Raw genomic sequence first — 10,958 nt, forward strand, 5'->3', positions numbered from 1 at the left:
ATGTTCGATATATTTGTGAAACTTCATTTCAAGAAAAAATATATTCTTGAGTATCTCTCAAGAAGATACAATCATAAATAAAATGATTGAAATATCGTAAGACAAAAATCGCGAGAACAAACTTATCAACTTTCATCATACATAGTCATTTTTAGATACCATAAAGCCTGCTTATTAATTTTAGTTGTTGCTTTTTCATAGGTTAAAATGTCTCATCAAAAAATTAAAAGTTACCTAGAATTAAGAAATAAACTTAAAGTAGCAGCAAAAGATGTTTTAAGTGGAAAGAGGGATATACAAACCGCTGCAATATGTTATGGACTTGATAAAAACATCTTGAATCGTAAAGTAGATGTCATTAAAAAAAGGATAAAGTATTTTACACTACAACATAAATTTTTCTTAGCAATAAATGAATATGTACTTAAAGTAAGCTCTCTAAAAGCCGCTGCAAATCACTATGGAATTAATAAAGAAAATCTAGAGAACGAAATAAAAGAGTGCGTTTCTTGGATTTCGCTAGCAAATAAGCGAATACCAATGTATGATGTCAACAAGCATCATATGGATCGGCCAGCAATTTTGACACGTGAAGGGAAACCGTTGTTATGGAGAGAGTTACATTTCTGGAAAAGGATTTCTCAACCTTATTGCTTTTGCCGATTATGTGCGATGGAACAACTGTTGAATCTAGCAAATCAAAATCCTCACTACAAAAAGAGATTACATAATAATATAATAAAAAGATGGAATAAAAGTAAACTACCAGGAATGAAATGGCTGATCAATTTCGAAATGAGATTCGGTTTCTCAAAAATCATTTTTCCTAATTGTTTAAAAATGCCAATTGTAGCTCAAAAATTGGCAAACAAATCAAAATCTTCGAGGCTTCTTTCTAAATCACACAGTCGTCGCAGCGGTCTATGAAGAAAAAATTTTAACCAGTCGCAAATTCGCACCGCTAAAGATATACCCGAGGGGGAAACCGCTGAGGGCATTGCGGTGTACAGATTTGAGGCATTGCTAGACTTATTGGGCATTGTTTGGGAATTACTGGCGTTTCTTGGGCATTAGTGGGCATTGCTTGGGCATTACTGAGCATTGCTTGGACATTACTGGGCATTGCTTGGGCATTACTGGGTATTACTTGGGCATTATTAGGTTTTATTGAAGTACTAATGCGTATTATGGACGTTATTAAAGTAATATTAAGTCTTTTTTTCCAAATAATAATTTTATGTCACAATTACAACATTCAATAAAACGTGTTTTTAAATTTTAGGTAAATTGTATAAATATCTTATGATGTTATCCGTTGAGTATTCCGGTCGGTAAACGCCGGTTCAGCGCTGCTATCACTACTATTGTTCTCGTTTTGTTACGTCATCATCGAAATTTGTATATAAGGGTGTCCCATTTTAAATAATACGCTTAAATATCTCCGAAACGGTGCGTTAAATAAAAAAATGTTTCAAACAAAAGTTGTATGGCTTGAAGGGGGCCATCAAATGGTGTCATTAATTTGATCTTAAATAGTTACTTGAAGGTCACGTGAAGGTCACCCTCAATTTTTTAAATGGAACTGCCTATTTTTTATTGCATATTCTTGTAGCTTATCTCAAGGGCTTTCCAAAACACTATAATAAAATATTTTTCCCTCAAGTACTTTTTGAGTTATAAGACTTGAAATCATTTCTTAATTTTACATAAATCGTAAAATATCTTGTAAAATATTCATTTTTCGATTATCTTACCTTAATACTTTTATGTACAAAATAATGAGAGAAATCAATTGGTGTAAAGAAAACACATAGTTGTTTCGAAGAAAAAATATGTAATTGTTAATTGCAAATTACATATTTTTTCTTCGAAACAACTATGTGTTTTCTTTACACCAATTGATTTCTCTCATTATTTTGTACATAAAAGTATTAAGGTAAGATAATCGAAAAATGAATATTTTACAAGATATTTTACGATTTATGTAAAATTAAGAAATGATTTCAAGCCTTATAACTCAAAAAGTACTTGAGGGAAAAATATTTTATTATAGTGTTTTGGAAAGTCCTCGAGATAAGCTACAAGAATATGCAATAAAAAATAGGCAGTTCCATTTAAAAAATTGAGGGTGACCTTCACGTGACCTTCAAGTAACTATTTAAAGTCAAATTAATGACACCATCTGATGGCCCCCTTCAAGCCATACAACTTTTGTTTGAAATATTTTTTTATTTAACGCACTGTTTCGGAGATATTTGAGCGTATTATTTAAAATGGGACACCCTGTATATTAGATGATTTAAATAAAGTGTATTTATGTAAATCTATTAAGGTAAATATTAACTTATACAGTTTTACTATGACTGTGTTCAGCAGAAAAAGCAACTTATTTGCAACTGTTGTAAGATTCTTCAATACGATTAATTCTTGTCGAAATTCTTGGCCGTTCTTGCCCTTAGTTCTTGTCGATCTAAATGTAATAAATCAATCATATAAAAAATTTTATAACAGTTGCAAAGCTACTTTTTCTGCTGAACGCAGCCTATTAGTCTTGCTTGGGCATTGGTGGGCATTACTAGGCATTAGTAAAAAATTTAGCAGTAATGCCCAGGAATTGGGCATTAGTAGGCATTAGTGTACATAATTTTGATCAGCGGTTTCCCCCTCGGATATACCCAAAAGTCTACCCAGTCTACCCAAACAGAAATTACGTCTGTTGCTGAGAATGATCACCCTATGGACCTAACAACTTGATTTTCAAACTAAAATATTACAAGAGAAGAACTAGATGTTATCTCTTAAAGTTCCAAATTTTTGCTTAAATTGCATGATACTTTTTATAAACTATTTTTAATGCATGATAAAATAAAGGACGTTTAATCTTATTAAAATAAATATTGGTATCGTTTTTTCATCCAAAAATATTAACTATTATACCTTGGGGAGTATTAACTTATTGTATTTTCAACATAAAAAATTAAACGATGGAATAATATGTTTTGATTGCTCATTTTAATTATCCCCTTATTTTAATTATCCCATATTATGATTCAACGAAGAATGGCGACTCACTCAGGTATTTTTTCGAACAAAATTTCGCGATTCGGGCTAGTTCTTAAGTAAAATCTCGATTCGAAAGATCGCGTCAATCACATTTTCCTCGTCCGAATCGTTCCAAATCGATCGTCGTCAATCAACAGCCAGGTGGGTACCGTTAGGTATCAGGGTGTCATGAGCGAGGAGTAATTTGCAGAAAGCGGGTGCAAGGAGTGAATGATCGCGGTGGAGTTAGCATTTGAAAGGAGCATAAAGAGAAGAGCCGAGCATATGAAGGCGATTTTTCCCGGCGTGTCCACCGCGTGTCCAGGTTATTCTTGCACGCTATGCGTGTATATGTCTATAGTTATCTCTTATTATATTGTATGCCGTCCGAAAGGAAGAGGAGGAAGCAGAAGGGTCGATAGCAAGTCCACGGAATCCCCTCTCGGCAGTATATTTCTCATCGTACGAGTTTAGGAAGAACGAGCGGTTTTCAGTATCCATGTCGCAATCTTCTCTCTTTCTCTCTCTCTTCCATTTTCTCATCTCTCTATTTCTTTCTCTTTTTGCGAGATGATAAAAACAACCGCAAACGAGCATCTTGATACACGCCAAGAAAGTCGAGGACAATGGAGCGACTTCTCCGTGTCACAGGGTAATATGAATCCGGAGAAACCGTCGAATCGATCGATCGGGGAACGCCACCCCGAACGTTGGCTGTCACGTTCACGGCCAAGGAATCCGACCGCGACCTGGGTCAATCAATCGAGAACAAAAGAATCTCGGTACGCCGTAACAGGACAACATGCCCGTCTCCGGTCGCTGGTCGCGATCGATCTCACCGTCGTGCTTGACGTGGGGATATTGATGGCCGTATTGGGTCGCTCTCCAGTGACGTCACGCACGCGATGATTCAGGTGTGCATCAGCGATGCCTATGTTCATTACTACGAAATGTGTCTATCAGAATTGCAGTCATATTAGCATGTTTCTCGTACAATACGACAGGGTTTGATGTACCAAGTTGATGAGAGCTGGCTCGTATATCACATCTTTATCAGTGATTTTCTATCTGCTATAAAACAATAAGTTCCAAATGACTAAAAAAAATTGAAACGTCGATATTTGAAACTTGATAGTTTTCTGAAGAGATTCAGTATGAAGCGCGGCGCGACTCTCTGCGAAGCTAATTGAGATCGAGTTGCTTCCCCACCGGTTGCGGTCGTTTCGCCTGAGTGATTCCGCATAAAAGGAATGCGGTGACAACGATCAGGACGTCATAATATCCGAGCATCTGGAGGCGCCTGAGCTCCGCCATCTTTCCTACCATCGCTACCCTCGATAGGGTGCCGTCGACCAACCGCGGTCTGTTCCGCGCAAAGTGTATCAAGACACGTTCGTTCTCCCCGCGATCGATTCGGCGGCATTAGCCGCCAGCTGGATTTCACTTTGCGCGCAGTGTCCCGCGCGGAAATCGCGTTCGAGAACGCGGAGAAACGGCGAAAGGGTTGTGGGCGGTAACGGAACATTCATAGAAACTCTATCCGGCGATCAGAAGGACGAGGAGGCGATTCGGCATTTGCTCCCCCTTTACGAATGCCGACCGCCGCTTCTAATTGCGGTGGCTCCTCAACCTCGGCGACTCGCACCCGAGGCTTGGCACACACGATCGCTTGGTATTTACAACTTGTTGGCATATACGAGAGATGATATACATACGTACGTACGCGTCGAGGAAATTAACACACGACAAGTATTTAATAAATCGTTCGAATAAGCATAATGATGAATGCGTTTCAAACATAGACTATTGAAAATAATCATTTAGAAAAAAAAATTTGTATTTTTGAATAAAATATTACTTGAAAATTTTCATTTTCTGCTTCACTATGCACTCAAGTATAAATATGTAGAAATTTATTTATTTATTTGAAATGTAACAATATATTCAAATTATTAATTAAAATAATATTTAAAAGAAATTTATTTGAAATGATATTGAAAGTTTTTCAACTTGCACCGTATATTTATGATTTATAACAATTTCTTACATTATTTGTAATATTATTTTAAATGTTATGAAATTTAAAAAAGAAAAGAATAAAAAATATGCATTTTTATAGCTATTATTAGCATTAAAAACAACAAATCTACGATTTAATAAAACATGAAAAAGGGTCTCTCTCTCTCTCTCTTTCTCTAAAAAATAAGTAAGAAAAATAAATAGAATGAATATAATCATGAAAATATTATTCAAATATTTTATTATTTAAATAAAATAATTTGTAATAAAAATTATGTTTATCATATATGTGAAAAAAAATATTACTAAATATATTGTCATTTTCTATTAAAAATGAACACATTATTTCTCAAAATTTACATCTTACATTGATAAAATTGTAACGATGATTTCGAAGAGATAGAAGAATTATATCTATCATTTCTCGAAAAAGAAAAGTAACGTACAAGTGCATTGATTAAACTCCAATTGCGCAATTCCAACATTGTAAAATGTGTAAATTATAAAAGAATTATAATTTACGAAACACACATTCTCGATGAAAAGATTGATTGCGGAAGAGTATATGTTTTACGTGCGTGTAACACACAGTGACAGTGATAAATAACGCGTGAGTTTGGAATAAACACGCGTTTGGATGCGCGGATAAGATAATGTCATACGACAAGGGTCGTTGCTATTATACTAAGGGCGACATCGTCACTCGTCGACGACACTCTCCGGACCCTAATAAACGGCTATATGTGGATCACGCTTGCCCTTGTTTGACGCGTGCGTTACAGAGAAGAAAGGACTACCACCTATCGACGCATGCAACCCTAGGATTTTCTACCAGTTTCCTTTGTTCGCGAGATTATCATTATCCCATTATGCGACGATTGGCGCACGGTCATAGTTTCATATCGTAGTGTAATTGGACGGATTATTAGCAGACGAAGGAGGATTAACGGCAGGGTAAACGAACTGTCAGGGAAGCAGAAAGCGAGGCGAAAGCCTAACGCGAGGCGGCCGATCGATCGTGACGTATAACTTGTGTCCATCCTTCCCTCGCGCTATTTTATACGTAAGAATAAAAAGTGCAAATCAATAAATAATTCGACGTCGCGAGTAATATATTTGTTAAAAATATCATTACATGTGTGTACGCTGCTTTTAATTTGCAACGACTTTATCTTGATGCGCGCGAGATAGAATATTATTCTTCTTTATTTCATTTCAGATTAGTATGTTTCTATTTTTGTTTCTATGTTGTAAATAAAAAGATGTATAAAATTCATATCAAATCTGATGATGTTTCTATTATATTATTAAAATTCTGACTCAAATCGTATATTATGCTCATACATTTTTAATTTAGTGTTTATCAATAATTATACCTTTAATGTCATGTTTTTATCTAAACAAGTATCATACATGTCTCAAGTATTTAAAACGCGCATCGTTATTTACTTAAATCCGCGTTCATTCATCAAGAGGCTGGATTTCACGTTGATTGTCACATTCGTCGGAGCTTTCTCCAATTTTTTTTTCGACACCAGGACGGCATGGCGCGCGGGGGTGTACGATCGTCCCGTTCGGGCGCGGTGATCAGGCGTAATCCGTTCGTTCCCTGGGTGGGTGGTTTCCAATCAATCGGCCGCTTCCGGCACTATCAGAGCAACATGAGCCGGCCGGGAAAATCGAACTTTCCTATCGTTTCCCGTTCGCGCGCGCGCGCGCGCGTGCACGTGTGTGGAAAACGTGCGTGTCCCCGATGCGGTTGGACGATGCGTCGCTCCTGATAGACGGCGACGCGTCCAAGACTTTTAAAATCGTCCGAAGAAATCGCCGTAAGGAAGCCGGGACTCGGGGACGAAGGAGGAGGGGGGACGCGCAGGAATGGGGGAGCCGAACATCGAGCGACGACATCGGGAGCCGCGCATCGCCTTCACATATGAGAACGGGGATCGATAAGACAGAAGGAAAGAGTTAGTCTTTCAAGTGCTTCGAGCCACACATCGCGACAGGGGTATCATGAGATGATAGAAGGTCTCCTAATATTCGTGGGGTCGTTGCTCCGAAATACGCCCCTCGTCGACCCCTCCGGGAGGATGGACAACGGTGACGCAACCAGGAGCCTCGATAACTTCGAACTCATACCGTTCGCTTTATTGATTTGTGCCTCGCAACGCATACAGGTGATCCTCCTCGAGGGGATATTGTAGATATGTCTATGTCAAATAATTGTTTTAGACGGAGCAAAAGCGGAAAAAAATAAATAGATATGCGCGACATAATGAATCAAGTCGTTTTTCTTTCTTTCCCTAAATTTTTTAATATTCTTAATATTTTTTTAGAAGATGTCCTTCAAGAATTTATACGTTTTCATTATAAAATATTAATGTTTTTACTTATGATCTAATACTTGTGTTCACCGAAATAAATCCATAAAGGAAGACCATTGTTTAATCATTGAAGATTAATCAGAAGACACTACAATTAACAATCGATGTATTATATAAACACATGTCTGTTTGAGGGATTTCCGATCCCTTCGCTTTGTCAGCTGCGAAACCAGCCGGTTCGCAATTTCCGCGAGCGGTCCAACGCTCGGTCAGCGTCTAATTAACACATTCGGAGATGAAACTCGGCGCAGATTGTCGCAAGACGACGACCGGTCGACAAATCGATGGCATCAATAATACGGGCGCGGAACAGGCGAGAATCCTGGCGAAGGAGGCCGCTACTCTGCACCCGGACAGGACTCTCGTTCTCCGCGTTCGATCTTCGCGTTGACGACGCGATAACCAATCGTCCCGATAATTGGAAAAGGCTATCGGCAGTCTATTGATTTGATCTCCCGTTGCCAGGCTAACAGAAACGGCCGGGTGGTCGTACGAAATTCCCCGCGGGGCCTCGTCGTCGCGTGATAGTGTGCGCCGCCGTCATCACGCACACGCATCGCGGGAACAACGCCGACCATCGTCGGGTTGCCGCTGGTCATCGTCTTCCCGAGATGCCATCGCCGTCGCCTCACGCGATATCTCGAATACGGTACACACGTACCGCTATTCTTTTACGTCGATCAGCTCTCTCCTCGTGTCGAGACCGAGAGAAGCAAACGAGACCCCCGGATACGCGAACGGGACGCGACGAGGTCTCCGGTAATGAAATTAATTGTCACGATCTTTTAACAATCTCTATCGAGTGGTCGCCTTTTATCCTACTTGATATACGATAAATATTAATTTTTTTATTACTAATTATTGCTTGATTTGAGTCTCAATATCTTTAATTCTACTTTTTTGTCTTACTATAAATGGATGAAATTTTAAAATGATAAGATTTTAATAATATACTCATACTATTTAATGATAAAATGTAAAATATCGTTATTATTTATATATATCTTTTTACGTATTTATTTCTCTTTATAAATTATATCTGTGTTGCCTGTATTCATTTGCTATGTCTCTTTTATTATTTATATATCTTTGAGCCTTATTCCTCTTTATGGAAATTATATCTATTGTCTGTATTCATTTGTTATATTTCTCACTTTATTTTTTTATATATTAACATCGTCTTTATTATTTTTCTTGAGTATTTTATATTTATTAGAAAGATATTCTCGAACACGCCAGCTTTTCATACATACAGACATATATATGTATGTATTTATATATATTATATATATATGTATATATATATATATATATATATATATATATATATATATATATATATTATTGTTATTTAGTGGAAAAATCAGAAACAATTGAGATAATAGAGAAAATCTCTCTTTCTCTGAACAATAAACCGAGCCCGTAAGACTGAATCCTCTGAACGCTCCGGAAAGGATTGCCGCTTTTGGTCGCGACAAGGAGATTGAACCGTCCGCGGCAACCCCGCGGCGGGAATAATTTAATCCCGCGCCCGAGGGAAAGGGTTGAATAAAATATATTCACATATTCGCAGCAGGCGAGCATCCGGCGCGAGAAAGTCGCGTTCCCGCGTTCGTTCGTTCGCGCGCGATCGATCGGCGACGTCGGGTCGTCCTTGTCCTTAGGGACTCATGCTGCTCTGATCGTCGCTCTCGCTCCTCGGAAAATATCGTTTATCTTCCGGACGCCTCGGCCGCCTGTCATCGAACGAGGACGCGAGAGGAGAGAAGACGCAAAGAGGAACAGAAGGAGGAGGAGGAGGAGGAAGGAGAAGGAGAGCCGGGTCGATGCCGCGTCGGGAAGCCCATGAATTCATCTCGCGATTCTCCTCCGAGGCCGCCAGGGTTGGAGCGAAAGGGTTCGCCTCGTCGGGATTCCACCCACGCTTTTTTCACAGGGTAACATCCGCGCGAGAAATCCGGTTCGCCTCGCTTTCGGCCCGCGACGAGAACCCGCGCGCTTCCAAGGTCAATGACATCGGAGCTTCGAGGTGCTAAATATAAACCGTTGGGTCGGATGTTGCGTGCATTGCGTCTCGCTACGGACCTTGTTACGTTTGCACCTCGAAAGAACTGTATTGTATAAAACATTTTGCGAGATGAGCGCGCTTCTTGATTTTTAAAAATAATATATTTTGCATAAACTTTTGCACACGCCAAACATAATGGAGAATTCTTTCAACATTGAGATATTAATATTCATATAATACTTTATTTGATTAAAGATTTTCAAATTAAATTATAAATATATTGCACAAAATTTTAATTTTTTAACAGAGATTTTTTGTATATCAGCATTTTATAAAAAACCTTTCACAAAGGTTCTTTGTAAAGAGATTGAATTTTCACAAAGAGCCAGTGACAGATATATATCGCGTATAATGTTGAAGAAAACTTAATAAAATAATCAATTTTTTTAACAAAATGAAAAATTATTTCTCCATATTTTAAATATACGCATACATAAATTAATTCACATAAATATTCGCTTTTCATTACGATGATTTAATTTCGTCCACACATTTCTATCTATTTTCATGACACGTAAAATCATTCTTCGAATCCGATCAAATGCATCAACTTCATTTCTCTTCCTACGATATAATTTTATTCAATTAAATTAATGTCCTTTTCGCAGTTACGTCGAAGGGTTTTTAGGGTTGGCGCCTTATTCGGCTCGGGTGCCTGGAGACCTCCTGCAGGCTGATGGATTCCTGGACGTTGTCACCTGCGGTGTAATTAATATTCATACGTACCCATTATAGGTATGATCGTTCGCGCGTCGCTGCCTTTATTCGTACATTGTTTTTATCGGCTTTTATACGATAAGTTCGTAATGCGGTATCTCGACATTAATGTCGAGAGTATTCATCGAGCGAGCAGTCATCGAGTCGATTCGGGTCACGGTCGACGGGGGTCTCTCTCCCGTCTCCTAGGAAACCCCGTGAACCCATTCGCGTCCCAAGTATATCAGGAAACCATGAACGTCTGCGATCGCTATTGGACACCATACAAAAGTGGTAGGCGAGCATAAATCGTCGGTCTTCTCGAACGATGACGGGGCGGCCGAGCGGAGGGGGAGAGAAGAGGGTTTCCACGTGACCGATCGATGGGGATATCAGTGAGAAGGGAAAAAAATGACGACCCATTTAATGATCTGTGCCGATCTTAGACAATACAAGAGTAAACAAGTCGATCAGGTGGACATGGCGGGTGCGGAGGTGGTCGCTCGACCCTCGAATTAGGGTGCTGAAATAGGGGTGGCATGAGATCGGCCTGCAGTCCCCACCAGGGGGCGGCGCGGCGGTTTAATGGCTTGAATCATTGTGGGTGATTCGCCGTTAGGGTGGAAATGAGCCGACACGATATTCGACGCGGTAACCCCCGGCTGCTCATTCAGCCGTGAACGAATATGTTTTCTTTCTTTTTTATTTAGACACTTGCACGACAGAATGCAATTATACGCTTCGATAAG

General features: G+C 39.0%; 1 pseudogene across 1 annotated transcript in view; it reads left to right on the forward strand.

The window, feature by feature from the left end:
* The window catches only part of LOC145973178 (uncharacterized), a 31,454-nt pseudogene extending 30,007 nt beyond the window's left edge, over positions 1 to 1,447 (forward strand). Inside the window, exon 10 of the transcript XR_014439383.1 lies at positions 202 to 1,447. The product of XR_014439383.1 is annotated as an uncharacterized LOC145973178 (transcript). The remainder of the gene's footprint in view (positions 1 to 201) is intronic.
* The last annotated feature ends 9,511 nt before the right edge of the window (positions 1,448 to 10,958 follow it).

Source organism: Camponotus vicinus, unplaced genomic scaffold, assembly GCF_025532165.1.
Source record: "Camponotus vicinus isolate PSW18456_S1 unplaced genomic scaffold, iyCamVici1.0 SCAF_6, whole genome shotgun sequence".
Lineage (NCBI taxonomy): Eukaryota > Metazoa > Arthropoda > Insecta > Hymenoptera > Formicidae > Camponotus > Camponotus vicinus.